Source organism: Lithobates pipiens, unplaced genomic scaffold (genome assembly GCF_037356315.1).
Source record: "Lithobates pipiens isolate NorthernLeopardFrog02 unplaced genomic scaffold, aLitPip1_a1.2 Scaffold_13, whole genome shotgun sequence".
NCBI classification, from domain to species: Eukaryota; Metazoa; Chordata; class Amphibia; order Anura; family Ranidae; genus Lithobates; species Lithobates pipiens.
This window is the reverse complement of record NW_027507718.1, coordinates 528,480,332-528,500,666: the sequence shown is the minus strand read 5'-3', so window position 1 is coordinate 528,500,666 and position 20,335 is coordinate 528,480,332. Positions and strand designations below refer to the sequence as shown.

At 45.3% G+C, this 20,335-nt stretch overlaps 1 protein-coding gene and 1 pseudogene across 2 annotated transcripts in view; both read right to left on the bottom strand.

The window, feature by feature from the left end:
* The window catches only part of LOC143975673 (gamma-crystallin-3-like), a 72,705-nt gene that overhangs the window by 13,871 nt on the left and 38,499 nt on the right, over nucleotides 1–20,335 (bottom strand). The gene's annotated exons all lie outside the window — the stretch shown is intronic.
* LOC143975678 (gamma-crystallin-3-like) lies at nucleotides 9,482–12,978 on the bottom strand (annotated as a pseudogene). The gene is made up of 3 exons (XR_013272407.1): nucleotides 12,900–12,978; nucleotides 10,057–10,299; nucleotides 9,482–9,804 (listed from the first exon to the last, which is right to left on the bottom strand). The product of XR_013272407.1 is annotated as a gamma-crystallin-3-like (transcript).

Here is a 20,335-nt window from a genome sequence, read left to right as displayed (position 1 = left end):
GGTTTGGAAGGGCCCTTTCACAGTCCCCCCCTCCTGAAAAAAGGTGTCTTGTTTCACATCCCAATTTTGGCAAAGTTTTTTGCCTTTCCTTCTCCTAAGGAGAGGGGGGGGGGTGGCTCTTTCAGCCCTTCCCATGCGGGGGAATGGGTGTTTGCTAGCAAAATATGTGTATCTGTTTTTAGGCCCCAGGGCTGGAGTTAGGGTCTAGAGCAGTGATGGCGAACCTTGGCACTCCAGATGTTTTGGAACTACATTTCCCATGATGCTCTGGCACTCTGCTGTGTAGTGGAGCATCATGGGAAATGTAGTTCCAAAACATCTGGGGTGCCAAGGTTCACCATCACTGGTCTAGAGGATATTGGGAGCTTGGGCCTAGAGGATCTTTATGGCAGGTCATGTGGACCTAAGAAGATATTTTCTGCTAGAGACAAGACTGGAACAGAGTTGCACCACAACCTCCTAGTTTGTGGGCTATGTACACCACAAGAAATTCTATGCAACATTTATGCATGCTGTGACCCACCTAGTGACTGCTAGCCAAGGAGTTGTAGAAGTCCGGTGTAAGTTTTGGGTATTCAACTCTTCTGCTCTTCTGTCTGTACTTAAAAAGTTTCATGAGGAACTTTACTTTACTTACCTGGTTGCGCAGGTCCTGCACATTTAGAGGACTCACACACACCCAGTGGATCCAGTGTTGTCCTGCTGCGGTCTGCTTCTTCTTCGGTCTGCTTCTTTTCTGCACCCCCCTCGGGCCATCCTCTTCTGTGGCGTCTCATCGGTAAGCTGCCGGCTCTTTTGGGTTAAGCTTACCAATGACGCGCTGCCTGGCCCTGCCCTCTCCTCTTTTCCCAATGATGGACTAAGTTTCCTGGGATATGGACGTCTCATATCCTGGGAGGTATAGACCTTTATTGGGCAAAGCGATGTGGGCATACGTTTGTGTGTGTGTATGTTAGTACATGGGTGTATGTAGGGGTTGGGGGCCTCAAACATTTTTTTTTAGAAGATTTTATGTGCTTGGGTGTACCTTCAATTTTTTACAGTTTCAAATTTTTTATTTTTTTTACTTAAAGTGGTTGTATAGTCATTTTTATGACTTTTACCTACAGGAAAGCCTATAATAAGGCTTACCTGTAGGTAAAAAAAATATCTCCTAAACCTGTACGGTTTAGGAGATATTCCCCTCGCAATGCGCCACTGACTGCAGCGGCGCATGCGCACAGGGAATTCTTAGCTGAAAGTCCAGCAGACGCTGGACCCTGCCGGAAAGTAATCTCCCAATGCGCATGCGCGGGAGTGACGATATCGCGGCTCCGGCCACTCACAGTGCAGGAGCCGCGATACCTGGAAGAAACACAGAGGGAACATGTCAGCTTCCTCAGCGTGGATCGGGCCAGATGTCGGGGCCTCGTTCTAAGGTAAGTATTTCATAATGAGCTAGTATGTGGTGCATACTAGCTCATTATGTCTTTTTCTTTGCAGGTCAGGGAAAAAAAAAAAAAACTTCAGTGGGTATACAACCGCTTTAACTTATAGGATCCCCTATGTAATGATATTTTGGTGACAAGTTCTCTTTAACCGCTTGCTGCCCACCCACTGTCAAATGACGTTGGGGCGGTGCAGCTCTTGTTCTGCGGCGGGCCAGAACGGCCATTCTCACGTGCCTGCGGGAGTGCGCAGCGCGTCGATCGCGGCCGAACCATGTTGCCAGGAAACGGTGCGACCCCGATCTGTGTAAAGAGCCGTGTCCGCGGCTCTTTAACCATGTGATTGGCTGTGTCCAATCACAGCCGGTCACATGTAAACACGGAGATGCCGGTAATCGGCTCTCCTCACCTCACACTGAAAGAGTGCGAGGAGATCAGCGGCATCTCTTCACAGGGGGACATCTAGGGACTGATCATCAGTGCCCTGATTACAATATATAAAGTGTAAAAATGCAGTGCCCACCAATGCCAGCATACAGTGCCCACCAATGCCAGTGATCAGAGCCCACCAGTGGCAGCAATCAGTGCCCACACTGCTCACAAGTGCCACAATACAGTGCCCCATAGCCATGCCAGTCAATGCTGGCAATTAGTGCCGCCTATCAGTGCTGCCCATCACTGCTGTCCATCAATGCCCAGCAGTGTCGCCCATCAGTGCCACCCATCAATGCCCATCAGTGCCCATCTGTACCGCTTATCCATGCCGCCTATCCGTGCCCACCAGTGCCACTTATCAGTGCCCGCCAGTGCCGCCTATTAGTGCCCATCAGTGCCGCCTATCAGTGCTCATCAGTGCCACATATCAGTACCGCCTATCAGTGGCCATAAGTGCCGCATATTAGTACCTCCTCATCTGTGCCACCTCATCAGTGCCCATAAGGGCCACCTCATCAGTGCCCATCGGTGCCGCCTCATCAGCACACAACAGTGAAGGTGAAAAATTACTTAGTTACAAAATTTACTGAAAAAAAGTAAAAAAAATTTTTTTTTTCTCCAAAGTTTTTGGTCTTTTTTTTTGTAAAAAATAAAAAAACTCAGCAGTGATTAAATACCACCAAAAGAAGAAAATTATAAAAAAAATTGTTTGGGTACAGTGTAGCACAACCGCGCAATTGTCATTCAAAGTGTGACAGCGCTGAAAGCTGAAAAATGGCCTGGGCAGGATGGGGGTGTTCATGCCTGGTAGGCAAGTGGTTAATGAAACACCCTGAATGCCCCCCCCCCCCCCATGCTCCAATGAATGTAATGCAATGCATTACATTCTTTCCCGGTTGGCTTTGGGAATTCTGACAAGGGGACCCGGAAATGATGTTTCACACGTTGCTTACAGGTCAGCAACAAGAAGGAGAGGGGAATGGACGCATGTTCACTCAGCCCCCTCCCCTCTACCCAACGGCACCTGCTATGCCAGTCCTGGGCCCTCAGATAGACAAGCATCCATGCCCTCATTGATGTCATTTGTGATGAAACCAATAGGGCGGACGCGGATACAGGCTACTGAGCATGTGCAAATGAATAGTGGCCATGTTTTGATGCTGGAATTTCATGTTGCTGTACCATGTGTGTTACTTATGGACGTTTGTAAGTGCTTCGACTTAATAAATTCCTTTTTATGGGTGGTTTTAGGGAATGTTTTTTTTTTATGTGGAGTGTCTCTTTTATTATATGTGCTTCGTTTCCTGCTGAGCTAATTCCCTAGTGGTGCAGCGGTTCCCTGCAAGTTGTGGATGTATATGGTGACAACTGACCGCAAAATTCCTAGTGAGGCCCAGAACAGAAAAGACAGAAAAGAAAAAGTAGTGCAGGGCCGGGCATGACCATGTGTTTAGGGGAGACAATGCATGGGTTAATATGAAGAGCTAAGAGGGGAGGGGACAGTGAGTAAAGTCCAAGGGGGAGTGGTAATATGTAAGGAGGAGGCGGGGCTGGGCTGGGGAACAGAAAGTTGTGGGGAAAGAAAGGAGGAGGCAGTTTTTCCCACCCGCCCTCCCTATATGTTGTCTGTGTATGTTGGTTTATGTGTTTTCTTTCTTTCAGGAGCATGGCAGATGGTCCTCATGGCAGCTGTGGATTGGCAGTGTTTTGTTGGTCTTTGACGGTGGCAGTAAACATATGTGATGGAAAGGGGTGGGGGGCTCATCGGTAGTATGTGCCCCTCCGGTGTATTCCAGCGAAAGGTTAGCTGGAATACTGTAATGGTTGCACTGCGGGAAGGGGGTTTTCTCCGAGCTGATTATCCGCTGCAGGCCTATCGTGTGGAAAAAGGTCCCGCAGTGTATTGGTGGAATATGTGTTGGAGTTCGGGGGGTGCTGTCAAAGACCAACAGACTGGAGTTAAACAAGTTGTTACGGAGGTGACACTCAGACGATGTCTATGAGGACGAAACGCGTCAGAGGGACTCCACTGCAGCCAATTTTTTTTTTTTTTAAACTAAGAGTTTATTAATAATTTTCATGGTACACAGATGTATACAAGCTTTACAGAAGTGAAAATGTGAGTACAGTTTGTTACAAGAAAAGAACATAAGAGTTCCGTTATATAGCCGTGTTCGTCAACAACGATTGGTAGTAGGAGTAGTAACAACATTACTGATAGAAAGGGCGAACATGGAACAACAACATAGGTAAGGACATGGCTGAGAGGCCATGCGGCCACATTACAGGACCGCAACACAGGATACATACGCTGATTAGTATAAGTATTGTATATACCTAACCTTAAACTATAAAAGAGAACAACAAGAGCGTGGTACATAGCAGAACTTTACGCTGCGTGAGTCTGGTGCCAGAGATCATGTTAGATGTATGCTCCTCGGATCATTGATCCAAGGGTCCCAGTCCCTGAGGAACTTTTTTGTTGAGAGGTGAGCCTTGGAGAAGTTGTGTTCCAGATCAAAGTTGGAGTTTATTACTTCTCTGATATCTGGAGGTTGTGAAGATTTCCACTTTCGAGCAATAGCCAATCTTGCGGCAATTAAAATGTGGTTGGCTACTGTTTGGAGTTTTTTGGGCCAGGATGGAATCGTTAGTCCGATAAGGAGATCCAAGGGTGTTAGGTTTGGAGCAGCACAGTTAATTGAATGGAGAACAATCTTAATTTGGGACCAAAAGTCCTTTAGAGAGGGGCATTCCCACCAGATGTGAAAAAGAGAGCCTATGGATCCGCAACCCCTCCAGCATAGGGGTGATACATCTGGAAAAATCCTACTGCAGCCAATTTTTATTTGAAAAGCGCTTGATTCACTTCATAAATGTAAGTTTGTTACTATTATTACTACTTTTAGTCCAATATTCTGAGCTGGACCTCTACACAGCTGGAGAAAACCTATTACTATCCACTATATGGGCGGAGACATTGTTCTGATGCTTTCTTGGTGATTCAACCTTCGCGAGTGTGAATTTCTACTGATACTACACAAGCCTGTGTGACCCTTTTTTTGGGTCAGATACGTCCGGTAAGCCCGCATTCACAGTGGTGGTGGGATTGTCACGTGGTGTTCACATGTCATCCCTTTAAGAGTGAAGGTGGATTGAGAATCTGATTACACACGTGGGATTTGATTATTCTTATCAAACAAAGAGATTTTATTGTTCTTTTTTTTGAACCATCGAACATTTTGATTTTGGAGCACAAAGTAAAATAACTCTATGTGGCAATTGTCCTTATATACACATCTTTAAGTGGCAGATTGTCTTATTAACACAATTTTGGTGTTTATCTAGATTAATGTTCTCATCATAAGGAACATTGATGGAGCCCTAGGTGGTGGCACACGGGGTTATTATATAATTTTGTGTATTTTTTGCACATTTTCTTGTTCTCTTGTATTTTTGTTTAGCGCTACACTTTTGTATAGATTGTACACTTTTTATCTTTTTTTTTTCAAAATTTTCATTTTTTTTTCTTTTATGACGCAAAAATTAAAAAACCCAGTGGTGATTAAGTACCAACTGGGAGGAAAAAAAATACCACCAAAAAAGTGCTCTATTTGTGAGGAACAAAATGATAAGAATTTTATTTGTGTGCAGTATTGCGTGACTGAGTAATTGGCCTTCAAAGTGTAAGAGCGTTGAAAGCTGAAAATTGGTTTGTACAGGAAGGGGGTATAAGTGCCCAGTATTGAAGTGGTTAATAACTAAGACCCCAGTCATGCCGAGCCGCCCATAGCGTCGGCGGTAAAATGCCGCTATTTTTAGGACTAGGAATACTGTTGGATTTGCGGCGCATTTCGGCCGCTATTGGGAAGCTTTTAAAACCACCCGCAATGCGCCCCAATAGCAGTGTTTTGCCGGCGGTATAACTGCCCTGCCCCATTGATTTCAATGAGGAGCAGTGGTGGAGGAGCGGTAAACACACCGCTCCTCCACCACTCCAAAGAAGCTGCTGGCAGGACTTTTCCTGATGCCCTGCCAGTGGACCGCTCCAGTGTGAAAGCCCTTCAGGCGTTATTTTTAACGCTATAGCGTCTGCAAAATGCCCTCAGTGTGAAAGGGGTCTTAGTCTTTTTAAAATTTGGTACAACTCCAAACTAAAAGGTGAGAACTGCAGTAAAAAGCTGTTTTTTTTTGTAATTTTACCGTTTTAATAGTCTATTTATTTTCATTCTGTAAGATTTCTTGTGTTTATAAAATACAGGCTGTTGGTCTGACATGATCATGATCCATCTCAACTAATGTATCCAATATCTAATGAGAGGATTCAATTAACGTAACAGTAAAGTAGCTATATCTGACCATTTTTTTTAAAACATACGTTTATTTTAATGTAGGAATATGGACTACCATTGCAACGAACAGCTATTCCCTGCCCTATCAGCATAGCATATTATCCCTCTAGTGCCCAGCTTTACTAGACTGACATCATATGTCTGAGCCCAACCAAAGAGTTTGGGGATTGGTAGTTCCATCAGATGGCTGTTCCCTTGCACTACTATATACCCGGACTACATATCCCAGGGATCTTTGCTACCCCCAGGGAGAGTGCTAGGGAGAGCTATAAAAGACGCCAGAGACCCGCCCCATGCTCTCTTTCCACCTGGGCCTCGTGTGTGAAGGATCTCTCCGTGCCTAGGGAGTGAGGCCGCTGCCTACCACACGGTCCACATTTTCCTGCCTGACCGAGATGGTATCCAGCGGTGCCTGCTGTTCATCGCACATTTGACGAGCATCACTTCTACAGTGCAGCAACCCACGCTTCGGTCGTTAGTGAGAGGGCTACTACCCATCTTTGCAAACCTTTCTTTTAATGTTTCACTTGGACACTGTGCACAGAGAGCTTTACCTTGGGAACACTTCACTGCACCTTGATTTGAATACATAAGTACCTTTAGCCAGTGGCGTATCTAGGGTATGGCACATATGGCAAGTGCCATTGTCGTCATATGAAGGGGGGGCGCTCTTGAGTGGCTGGGCAGGAAGCAGTGTTGCCAACCGCGGCCACCCATATTTTTCAGCAGTCTCCGAAGCAGCCCGATCCGATCCTGTATTGGGCCAGCGGGCAGGGCCGCCCAGCCCCGAGGGCGGATTTGACAGAGGCTAGGCGGGTGGCGTGCTACTACTGGTGGTAGGTGAGTGATGTCATGGGGCATCCCGCCAAGCATGCCAGAATTTAAAAACAGTCACCAGGGGCAAGAGGCGAGCTGTGCAGGAGGAATGGAGGAGCCCTCATAGTGGTCTGAGTGTCCTGACGATCCAGAGAGTGAGGGAAAGAGTGACAGCATGAGTGTGACAGCCCAGGCCAGGCATCCGCAGCACGAACAGACCAACCCAGGGCAGGCAGGCACATCTTAAAGTAATACATAGAGGAGGTGATAGAGGCAGGAGGGGTGGATCATGGAGGCAGGAGGGATGGTGTGGTGGTGACAGGAGGGACAGTGTGATGGTGACAGGAGGGACGGCGTGATGGAGGCAGGAGGGATGGTGTGATGGAGGCAGGAGGAATGGATCATAGAGGCAGGAGGGATGGTGTGATGGAGGCAGGAGGAATGGATCATAGAGGCAGGAGGGATGGTGTGATGGAGGCAGGATGGATGGTGTGATGGAGGCAGGATGGATGGTGTGATGGGGCAAGAGGGATGGTGTGATGGTGACAGGAGGGATAGTGTGATGGAGGCAGGAGGGGTGGATCATGGAGGCAGGAAGAAGGGATAATGGAGGCAGGAGGGACAGTGTGATGGTGACAGGAGGGATGGTGTGATGGAGGCAGGAGGGATGGATCATGGAAGATCAAAGAAAGGCAAGGCAATCGGTGATGGTCTTGGTGACTCGGAGGCAGTGGCACTCCCCTACAGAAAAGATGGTCAGGACACCACACTACTGTGGGGGGTGAATTGGACAGAGGAGGATATACTACACTATTGTATATAATATAATTTGTTAAATGAAAGATTAAAGAGCTTGACTTGTAGTTTTGTTAGCTGTTTTTTTTTTTTTTTTGTTAAGGTTGGGTTTCAAATGTTTTGACAGGGGCGCAGTTTCAGTGTTTGCCGTAGGTGCCCTTTTCACTAGATACGCCTCTGCCTTTAGCTACAGTCACCACAAGATATACTACCACTCTGTTACTACACCTTATTGGATACAATTAATGAGCTGAGTTTGGGCTGTTAACCTCAGCTGAATTATCACCTCTTTTGTACAACCGTATCTTAAAGTGGCGTGTAAACCCTTTACAACCACTTTAACCTACAGGTAAGCCTAGATTAAGGCTTACCTGTAGGTGCTTGAAATATCTCCCAGACCTGCACAGTCTAGGAAATATCTGCAAATCCCCGTAGGGCAATTTCTTCTGTCCATGTGCAGGGGTTAGAAAGGGCGCGCTGTGCCGTTTCTAGCTCCGGTCATGCCATGCACAAGGCGGCTCCCATGCACATGCGCGGGAGTGACGTCACGCGACTCTGGCCAGTCACAGAGGCCGGAGTTCGCAGCCCCAGAAGGAAGAGGGGTGAAGAATGGACGCTCGCTACTAGCGAGGATGATAGGAACATTGCGGGCTTCTCTTGCAGGTAAGTGTCACATAATGGGTTATTATGCGATGCATAGTAGCCCATTATGCTTTACCTTTGCAGGGAAACAAAGAGGAAGTAACACCCATCAGGGTTTACTTCCTCTTGAACTGAAATATTTCAGTAATCGTTCATAGAATATAAACATCTTGATTGCTGTCTTATTACGTAAAGGTGTTGCAATGATGTCTAAACCAAAAGTGTCAGGTGGGTTGGGATGTTCACAGGGTCATGGCAATGCAGATAAGCAGGTAAATCCAAGCAGTCCACAAGAGGGCCGTTCTACATTAATATTCAATTTGTATTTTGTTAAGTGGATATTTGATATAAATTCATAAATTAAACTCTAATGTCTTATACAAGCACACACGGATCTATTTTATATAGGAGGACTTATGCCGCGTACACACGAGCGGACTTTTCAACATCCAAAGTCAGACGGAATGATTCCGTCAGACTATTCGATCGTGTGTGGGCTGCAACGGACTTTTGATTCGCAAAAGTCTGACGGACTTTAGAAAAAGGAACATGCTTCAAATTTTTCCGACGGAACTCCGCCGCACCCGGTCCCTCCGAAAAATTCGCTTGTGTGTATGCTATTCCGACGGACTAAAACCGACGCTAAGGCAGCTATTGGCTACTGGCTATGAACTTCCTTATTCGAGTCCAGTCGTACGTCATCACGTTCGAATCCGTTCGAGTTTGGTGTGATTGTGTGTGGCCAAGTCCGCTCAGTCGAAAAATCCGTCAGAACTCTGTCGGAACTCCGGCAGAACTCCTTCGGAAGTCTTTCGTACATAAGTCCTCTCGTGTGTACAGGGCTTTAAAGTATTTCCAAAAAGATATTTGTCACCTGTTGTCTTTAGTTTAATATTACATTTTTTGAAAATTGTGTTTGTTACTAATTGCTCCTCTTCCCATTGAAGGGTGACATTGCACGGATAGTAGTTTTTGTAACTACAGACAAATATATGTGGAATGGACTGAAAAAGGTCATTTTTAAATCAACTTTATTGTAGTGATCATTCATTTTTATGACTTTAGTAGGAGTGGTGGAGACGTCTGAAGGACCCAATTCTGGGGCTTGTGGCTCCCCAGTCGGTGTATCTTCTGTACTCTCCAGGTCTCAGGTAATACTGACGTCCCTTGTAATTGGGCTCCTCATAGAACATCCAGTAGCCTTCATGGACATGGACAGAGTGGATGTCATTGTAGCGGAATCTCTCATAGACATGAGGACAATCCTCAGTGAACTCCATCATCTGACCTCTGAAGTCTTCTCTCTCGTAGATCCTGATTCTGAAGGAACCTTCATGCTGTTAAAATAAATCATAGCAGAACAAAATAAAAAAAAGTTAGTACTCAAAAAAATTACAAGTCACCTCTGTACTACTAAAATTACAATTTCAAGTTGAACTTCGCCCAAACAAAGAATATATACTTCTACCCTGGCCTCTGACCTTCTGCTTGCCATGGAAGGTCCACTTTTATGACCCAGATGTAGGGTTTGTGCAAGACTTTGTGTTTCTCTTTACCAAAGTAAACATTTTAGCTGTTATTTTTATTACCTGGGGGCTGAGGCGACAAGACTTTATGGAATCATTGTAGCCCAACCATTGCTGGAAGTCAGGATAGTCTCCTCTATGGAGGAAGTACTGGTGTCCTCTGTAGTTGGGGAACTCATACAGGATCCAGTTCCCATTCTCTACTCGGATGGAGTTGCAGCGTCTGAAGTATGAGGACAGGTCGGGACATTCAGAGTGACACTCGTGGGAGCGTCCCTGGAAGTTCTTGTCCTCGTAGAAGATGATCTGTAAAGTGGAAAGAGAAGATTCAGGAAAGGAGAGCTAAGTATTATCTTTTTTGTGGAACCTTTTCCAGGGCCTTCATTTAAGTTGATAAGGACACGTTAACCCACTTGCTGCCAGAGCCATTTTTGCATTTTTTTCAACACATGTTTAAAAATAAACATTTCAGGCCTGGAAATTACTTTAAACACCCAACACATGATATATTTTTTGAAAGCAGAGACTCTTGTGCCGCATACACACGATCGGAATTCCGTCCAGAAAAAGGCCAATGAGAGCTTTTCATCGGAAAATGCGACCGTGTGTAGGCTCCATCGAAATTTAGCTGTCCGAATTTCCGCCAGCCAAAAATTGATAGCATGTTCTCAATTTTCCCAATGGAAAAGCTTTCTATCGGTAATTCTGATCGTGTGTATGCAATTCCGACATGCCAAAAATCACGCATGCTCAGATTCAACTACGAGATAGAAGCTATTGGCTACTGGCTATTGAACATCCTTTTTCTAGTCCCGTCGTGCATGTTGTACGTCACCGCGTTATAAATGATCGGAATCTGATGTGACCGTGTGTAGGCAAGACAGCTTGAGCGGATTTCCCTCGGAATTCCGTCGGGAAAACCAACAGAGCTTTTTCCGACGAGAATTCCGATTGTGTGTACGCAGCACTGGAGAATAAAATAGTAATGGTTCCAATTCTTTGTGAAAATTTTGTGCAATGGTTTATCAAGCAATTACCTTTTGTACCACCACCCCCTCCCTTTAGAATGTAAGCTCTACGAGCAGGGCCCTCCTGTACCTTTTGTATTGTACTGTAATTGTGTTGTCCCCCCTATACATTGTAAAGCGCTGCGTAAACTGTTGGCGCTATATAAATCGTGAATAATAATAATCGTGAATAATAATAATCAAGTGCAAATTTCCAATAAAAAATACATTAACCACTTCCTGACCATAGGACATCCATGGGTGTCCTTGGGTTGGGGTATTTATACTGGGGTGATGTCTGCAGCTACAGAATTAACATCAGCCACAAGCAGAAGTGATTTGAGTGGCTGAACAACCGCTCTATCACTTCCGTGGGCGGCGGAAAGGGGTCCCCCTCTCACTGCCACCTTTTCCAAGCTTTTGTGTCCGATTGCAGAACCTGGGAGCGCTGTAGTCAGGGGCAACAGCTGAAATACCCAGACAGAGAGGAACTGACATCCTCCATCTCCGTGACCCTGGGAACCAGAAGCAACAAGGATTTTTTTCAGACCATTGACAGCTGATCACATGATGTAACAGAAGAGCGGTAATCATTTTTTTTCCTCCTCAAGCTAAAATAAAAGTGTATCACCGGCTTCTGTGCAAGGGACATCGGCCCCGAAAAGGAAGAGGCGAAGCCGCCTCATCTGTGCCCACCAGTACTGCCTGCCAGTGCCCACAGTGCCACAAATCAGTGCCCACCAGTGCATAAGTGCCAGCAATCAGTGCCACCTATCAATTCCCACGAGTGCCACCTAACAATGCCCACCAGTGGTGCCAATCACTGCCTCATCAGTGCCACCTAGCAGTGCTGGCTATCAGTGTAACCTAACAGTGCCGATCTGTGCCCATCACTGCCACCCACCAGTGACCATCACTGCCACCTATTAGTGCCCATCACTGCCACCTATCAGTGCCCATCACTGCCAGCTATCAGTGCCACCTATTAGTGCCCTTCAGTGCCACCTATCAATGCCCTTCAGTGCCGCCCATCAGTGCCACCCATCAGTGCCACCTCTTAGTGCCCACCAATGCCACCTAGCAGTGTCCACCAGTGCCACCTCATCAGTGCCCACCAGTGCTGCCTATTAGTGCCCATCAGTGCTGCCTATTAGTGCCCATCAGTGCAGCCTCATCAGTGTACATCAATGAAGGAGAAAAATTACCTGTTAGCAAAATTTATTAACAAAATATAAAACGGAGTTGTATTTTCTTTTTGAATTTCGGTCTTTTTTAATAAAAAAAAAAAAATCAAAAACCCAAAGGTTATTAAATACCACCAAAAGAAAGCTCTATTTTTGGGGGAAAAAAATATAAAAATTCCATTTGGGTACTGTGTTGTATGACCGCATAATTGTCATTCAAAGAGTGACAGCGTTAAAAGCTGAAAATTGGTCTGGGCTGGAGGGGGGGGGGGGGGGGGGGGTGTGTTTAGGTGCCCGGTAAGGAAGTGGTAAAAACCATAATTAACTGTGAATAATGGGCCTAGAATTGTTTCTGTCACCCCAGTGTGTGTGTAACTATGTAACATGTGTAGAGCAAGAGATGTTTTTTTCATGTAGGCAAGGCATATTTGTATGCTCATATATGTACGGGCTAGGTGGGCACAATTTTTTGGGGGGGGAGGGGCTTTAAGTGCTTTAGCTTTAAATGTCTAATATTCATTGTTTCATTGGAAGGAATATTGATAGAATCTAGAAGTGATACATGAATTTCATCACACTCAAGAATCCGGGCATTCAGTTTATGCAAAAAATATACAAAATATAAAGCATATTTTAAAAATGTAAGTTAGCAATTTGCCAATTTTTCTAATTTGCCAACAAATGTACTCATCATTATTCATATATTTTTTCTCACCTTTCCCATTCTGCTTGGCTTATTGGTGTGCTCCTGTACTGCCAGCTCTGGTATACGGCTGGATGGACATGGTCTTTATATACCCTGTACAGGGGCCCACATTGTGACGTTTTGCTCAATAATCAGAATGAATAGCTTTTTTTTTTTTTTTTTTACTATGTTGGATTGTTCAGTGCTTCTATGTGACTATTGTTTGTATATTTGTGCTTGCATCAGTACTCATATAGTTTACCCAGGCTGTCTAACTCATACAATCCCTTTCTGCTATACTCAGTCACGTGATTAGGCTGCAATCGGAAAAAAAATGTGTGTTTTCTGTATGTAGTCCCAGTATATAACTAATTTCTGTAGCACGACACAGCACACAAAATTCATTACGATAAAACTGTAGAAAGGGGGAGAAGAATACAATATTGCTTGTTTAGTAGACCAGAAAATTACACTTTATGTTTTCTGAGTTGTTTTAATTAAAGTCTAACCCTAGACACAACTTTGTATTTAATTTTTTAAAATATTATTATATTTAATAAATATATATATATATATATATATATATATATATATATATATATATATATATATATACCATTTATTTTATTAATAATTATATAAATAATTATTTAAATGATCCACCATACACAAAGTAAGCAGTAATTGGGGACTCCAAACTTTTCAATATGAGGGCACATTATATTTTTTACAAGTAATCGCAGGCTGAAAAAAATCTGTTTTAAGAAAAATTTAATGAATAATGAATGAATGTCTGACTCACTTTTTAGGGATCAGCATGATATGATTCAGTCAAAAAAAAAAAATAGAAAGGAGATAAGTAAAACAAAGAGAAGTCCTTCTTACATCAGGGTCCACATCAGAGGACATTCTCATAAAAGTCCATTCTCTTACATCAGAATCCCTCTTAAATCCTAGTCCCCATCAGAATCCCCTCTTACATCAGTGTCCTCAACATTAGCATGCCCCCTTAGATCATTATTCCCATCAGAATACCCCTTTCAGAGACCTCTTTAGATCAGCGTCCTCATCAAAATCCCCTCACATTAGGGTCTCCATCAGAGCAGTTCTTACGTTTGGGACGCCATCACAGTCCCTCCTTACACTTGAGTCCCCATTAGAGTCTACCCATATCCCCTTACATCAGAATGTTCATTCGAGCTCCCGCTGATATCAGGATCTCTATCAGAGCCCCCTTTTACATCAAGGCCCACATCAGCAGAGACCAACTGACCAAGTTCCCCGCACTGTGCACATCAACTGTGGGAAAGATAAACATTTTCGGGGGGCTGGATGTGTCCCAGGGGCTATAATCTAGAAACCCTTGGTAAAAATTGAGATTTAGAAGTATATGCTGATGTTTCAGATATAAAGGGTACCATGGGGTGCCAGGAAGGGGAAAGCATTAGATGGAAATGGCCTAGTGCCCAGAGTTAGCAGAAAAAATAGTATAAATTGTGTAGGAATGTTTTTTTCCGTGGGCAATCTGTAATCTAGCTGTTAAAGTTGAATTCCAGGTATGATGGATACTATGAGATATATGAATGGTGCACATGCCAAGAGGCCTGACTCCTGTTCACAATGCAGCAGGGCAGCAACTAGGTATGAAACCTGGAAGCCAGTGGAGATCACTGGAGTAGCTGTGTCTACTACATGTGGATCCCCAGAGGCATAACCAGAACCTTCAAGGCCCCAGTGCAAAAAAAAAAACATGAAGGGCCCCCTGACTCACTGGTCCTGAGGCCCTTCCCTCCATGCCCATGCGCCTTTGCTCCCATCATGGGGCCCTTTTATTATGACCCTGCAGTGGGACCTTTTCACATGTTCTGCAGTGGGCCCCCTTCCTACCACCTTGGAGCCCCTCGTAGTGGTGGAACAACAGGGCCTGGTCACAAGTATGACCTTTACGGCCCTGGTAGCTCTGTCACTGAATGAAATACTCTGCAGTGTCATGGAATGGGTAGAATGCTCTGCAGTGTGTCATGTGATGGGTGGAATACTCTATGGTGTGTCATGGGATGGGTGGAATGCTCTGCAGTGTGTCATATTATGGATGGATTGCTCTGTGGTGCGTCATGGGATGGGTGGAATGCTCTGCAGTGTGTCATGTTATAGGTGAAATGCTCTTCCATGTATCATGGGATGGGTGGAATACTCTGCAGTGTGTGATGTTATAAGTTGGAATACTCTGCAGTGTGTCATGTGATGGGTGGACTGCTCTATACACACATATAAACAGATAAACACACACACACACACACATACACACACACACACAAATGCAGACTCCTGCACTGGGAAAGAGGTGAGGGAGCATGTATAGGTGAGAATATGTTGTGGGGAAGCTATCAGGAGGCAATACTAGTTGGCAAAATAATCATGTCCTTTAAAATTTTTTAAAAGTTCAGTTCATGAAATTGTAAAAATGTCAAATATGTAGCATCAAAAGAGTGGTAGAGGAAGGCTTGTGGCTTCATATTCCTAAACCAGGACATGTCCAACTATGGTTATCACTTAGTATATATATGTCTTTCTCTTAACCCCTTCTTAGAAGTCTCCATAAAACATATGGTACAACAAAAAAATTAGGTAAAAGACAAAACGTAGATCAGTCATCTACTGTAAGCCTGGGGATTCAAAACAGAGCACAGGATTCAATATCTCCTGTAAAAGATATATGGTTGGATACCTCTACACCGGTAATTGTGGTAGAAGTGGGCCGAACAACCCCCGGGTCAGTTCACGCCAGAACTTTAAAACATTGCAAAAGTTTGGAGCCGAACAATGAACCCCATTGAAGTCTGTGGGTCCCAAACTGTGAAAATCAAAAGTGCCCATTTTGAAGGGTTATTTGCAAATTATTGGGCATATAAAAAGGTTATGGGGGTCCAGGTACACCCCCCCCCCCCCTCTGGGGGACATGTATGAATTAAAAAAAAAGTTCTGGTGTCTGTTTGGCAGACTTTGCATGGAAGTAACAAGTTCTGAAATATTGGTCTTTGGGAATTGGTGGTGCCTTCACACAGTAGCCCTGTAGAAGTACTCTTGATGAAAGCAAGAATTGTCCTTCCTGTCAAAATTTTTTATAATATGCCCTGGTCAAACAAGCCTATAGAGGTATTCTTGATGAAAGCAAGAATTGGCCTTGCTGTCAAAAATTGAAATTATATGCACCTGTCAAACAGGTATGGAAAAATTGGTCCTTGGGTGTTAATTGTGCCCATGAAACCTATACTAAAAATATTCTTCACAATAAAATCAACACCCACAAAGTTAAGCAGCCTAGACAGTCTTGCACAGATTCCACATCCCAAAAACACTTAAAAGGCAACATCAGCATTAGGGGCTTGCTAGCTGCTGCTAATCCAGGAATGATTCATTTTGATAAATGGCAGCCGGTCAACAGAGTATGTGGACAGACGCACTCTTTTAGCAGTCACAAAAGCACTGAATGCTGTTCGGAAAGAATGCTGGATGCAGGGCAGCCCAGCAGCTCAACCGCATACTGGGCACATTCTGTCCAGTGGTGTATTCTTATGATTTAGTAACCCAGTGGATTGTCAACTCAAAAGCTCTCCATGTCTGTTTTTGCCCCTAGATAATCTCCCACCATATGATACAGACGCTTCTGATGGGATGTGGAAGCTGACAGCCCTTTTGAAGTGCGTAACTGAGGCATCCAGCTTCTCCACTGCTCCTCTCTTGACAAACAGAATCCTCAAAACTAGCTTTTCCATAAGACTGTAACCTACCAGTTGCCAAACAATAGTGATCCTTCTCTTTAATGTCACAAATTCTCAGGCTTTGAAGAATGAGGCAGCCGATGCACCACAAGTTTGCAGAGGCAAGAGAAGCAGAGTTCTCGAGGTCACTGAGGATTACAATATCTGGAACTGCCTCCTACCAGCCACGTACTACTCCCAAGGGTTCTGGGGGCAGAAAACCATCTCTTAAGGATTGATGTATGCTTTTCTCTGCTTCAATGCCTCTAAAACTGAAAGAATCCTCTTCCTCCTCCTCCTCCTCCTCCTCCTCCTCCTCCCTCTCCTCTTGGTAAATCTGTGGCATCACAAGAATGGTGTCTGCTTAAAGTGGGCCTTGAGAGGAAAGGAAATCCTCCTCTTCCTCCCACTGCTCTGCCTCAAGTGCCCTGTCCATAATGCCATGCAGAGTCTGCTCCAGCAAGAACTCAAGAGGAATTGTGTTACTTATGCATGCATTGTCATGACTCACCATTCTTGTGGCCTCCTCAAATGGTGACAGTACAGTGCATGCATCCTTTATCAGCAGCCCCTGGTGTGGGAAAAAACAGCAGAGCCGCCATGAGCCTGTAGTTGTGCCATATTCACACAGGTACTCATTGACGGCTCTCTGCTGCATGTGCAGCTGTTGTAGCATTACCAAAGTTGAGTTCCACCTGGTAGGCATGTCACAAATCAGGGGGTTTACAGGCAGGTGGAATTCCTGCTGAATTTCAGCCAACTGAGTACTGGCTGTGTATGAAAGCCTGAAATGGCTATAGACTCTTCTGGCCTGCTTTAGCAGATCTTGCACCCTTGGGTACCTGTTTAAGAAAAGCTTCACCACCAAATTGAGGACATGTGCCAGGTATGACACATGTGTCTACTTTTCCTGTTGAAGGGCGGACAGGAGGTTAATGCCATTAACCCACACCACCATTCCTGGCTCAAGCTGGCATGGCGTGAACCACCTCTGGGCCTGCACCTGCAAGGCTGAAACACTGCATGGTATCTTTTAGCCTGACTCATTAAATAGCCCCTTGAAAACTTAGGGGGTACTGGTGGTTCATAGGATGATTCAGCAGAGGAGGGCATGGGTGAAGAGAAGGAGGAGGGGGTGGAGACAGGCAGGTACTGGCCATCAGGACTACAGGGAATTTCCCGGTAGGCCGATGGCTCAGTGGGCCAGTCAGGTGCAGTCCTGGAGCCACTCCTGACAGTGAGTGATCGCGATTTCACTCCTGTCACCAACCCTTGCTGTAGAGAGGATTAAGCTTTCTGCTCCCTCCTGGGGGAGAAAGACAGCCGGCTGAGTTTCCTTCCTCTCTCCCCTTATCACAGTGGCTGGAGAGAGGAACTAGAAGCTGCCTTCAGTACTGTGAGTACACGTGGGAGGGTGAGGAGAGTGGAGACACGATGATCTAAGGGGGGCGCCGATGGGGACACGCTGATCTACGGGTGGCCGCCGATGGGGACACTCTGATCAAAGTGGGCCAGTCTGGATGATGTCCAGGGCTACATTTTTGTCCCAGTCCAACCCTGGGTGGAGATGGCAAAACTTGCATCATCACCACCAGCTGTATGGAGACATGGCAGCAAAACAAGCTGCAGCACTGAACCCTGTCCTGCATCCTTTTGAGTTGCAAGCAGAGTTACCCAATGTGCTGTGAACGAAATATATCCTCCCTGACCATGCTTGTTGGACCATGTGTCAGCAGTACCTTGCAGCTGACTTTCTTGTCCAAAAATGCCACAACATTGCCTTCCTTGTGATGGTACAGAGCTGGAATACTGACTGGGAACCTGACATTGTGGTACAGCACATTCTGCAAATTCACGGAAGGGGGCAGAATCCACGAGATGGAAAGGCAGGAGTTAGAAAAGCCAGCAGCTTTGGCAAGCTGGAATTTAAATGGAATTTAAATTCTGGGCATGTGGGTGGCAGTGACTGTATTTTTTTTTTTGCTGCAGCAGCTGGGGTAGAGAAATGTTCCTGCTATACAGTCCGATGGTGTGCTGCTGGCAGACGTGCTGCAAGGATGTGTGACACCCTTCGCTATACCATCATCCTTGTCAGGGAGGGTGCTGGGAGGTCATGAGCTATAGCGGGGGTAGACCTGAAAGGTTAATAAGAGTAAGGAGGAAAAGAATTGCATCCCCCTGTGTTGTTTTCAGGTGCTTGTGATAATGGGCTGAGTGATGGGATGTTAAATGCCTTGTCAACCACGTGGTATGCTTGAGGCAAAGTTTTCAAATTGCAACAGTGCGATCACTGCACATGTGCTAAGAAAGGCCCAGACTGCTGAGCTGTGGGAAGTGGGCCAGAAGGTAGCAGCTCCACAATGTGATGGAATAGGTTGGCTGCTCTCTACCCTTCCATGATGACTGCCTTGTTGGGGTTTTGCCTCACCTTCACTTTCCTCCTCTGCCCCTACCGGCAACCAAGTCATGTCAGTGACCTCATCATCACCCCCCCCCCCCCCCCCCATCCTCATCATCACTGGAGCCAACTTTGCAATACGCTGTGGCTGGGGAACATGATTGCCAATTTGTTGTTTACCAGTGTTCTCCCCTTTCTGTAGGCTCTCAACCTCAGAACCAAAATCAAAATCAAGTAATACCTGTGCAGCGTCAAGAAGCAAGTTGCTAATGCTGTATTCAAATAATTCAGCTGACTCCTCTGGCCTATTTGGCAGCTGCAGTGGACTGTGCACTAGTCTCTGGGTGATAGACTATGAGGAGGATGAGGATGGACAGCATTGGCAACATCACTAAACAGAGGAAATAGTGCCCTGCCTGAGGACAGACCACGTCCACCATTGCCTGTGGACACAGATGCTACTGGCCCCCTCACAGTGCCTTGGGAACATCTGCCTCTCCTTGTTGGCCTCCCAGGCATGATGGGGGGATTATAACCAAACTGTAATAGAGACAGCGAAATGTGCACTCAGATGCACTTTAAAGAGGAAGTAAAGCCAAAATAAAAATAAAATAAAAAAATAGACCCTGCAAGGCAAAGGCATAATGAGCTAGTATGCATAGCATACTAGCTCATTATGAATAACTTACCTGAGATGGAAGCCCCCGAAGCAACTCTCGTTGTCCTCCTCCGACGCCGCCATCTATCCCGGAGTGACTTCCGGCTATTGTGGCTCCGGCCAGTCACAGTCGCATGCATGTGGGAGCCGCCACTAACGGCTTGATCGGCATTAGCAGCAGCATGCTCAGTGCGCCTGCATGCCACTGTCTAAGGTGCATGCGCCATAGACAGAGGTGCCTGTCTTTTGCAAATATCTCCTATACCGTGTAGGTTTAGGAGATATTTCTTGCACCTACAGCTAAGCCTTAATCTAGGCTTACCTGTAGGTAAAAGTGGTCTGTAAGGGTTTACAACCACTTTAATCAGTGGAAAGTTGTGTTTGGTGCACTTTAACCTGAGGAATCACTATACAGACACACTACACTGACACACTACAATATACTGCAGTAAAAGTGCACTAATGCACTTCAATATATTGCAGTAAAAGTGTAATAACGTACCTCAATATACAGCAGTAAAAGTGCACTAATGCACTTCAATGTACTGCAGTAAAAGTGCCCAGGTGCACTTCAATATACTGCAGTAAAAGTGCACTGACACACTTCAATATACTGCAGTAAAAGTGCCCTTTCACACTTCAATATACT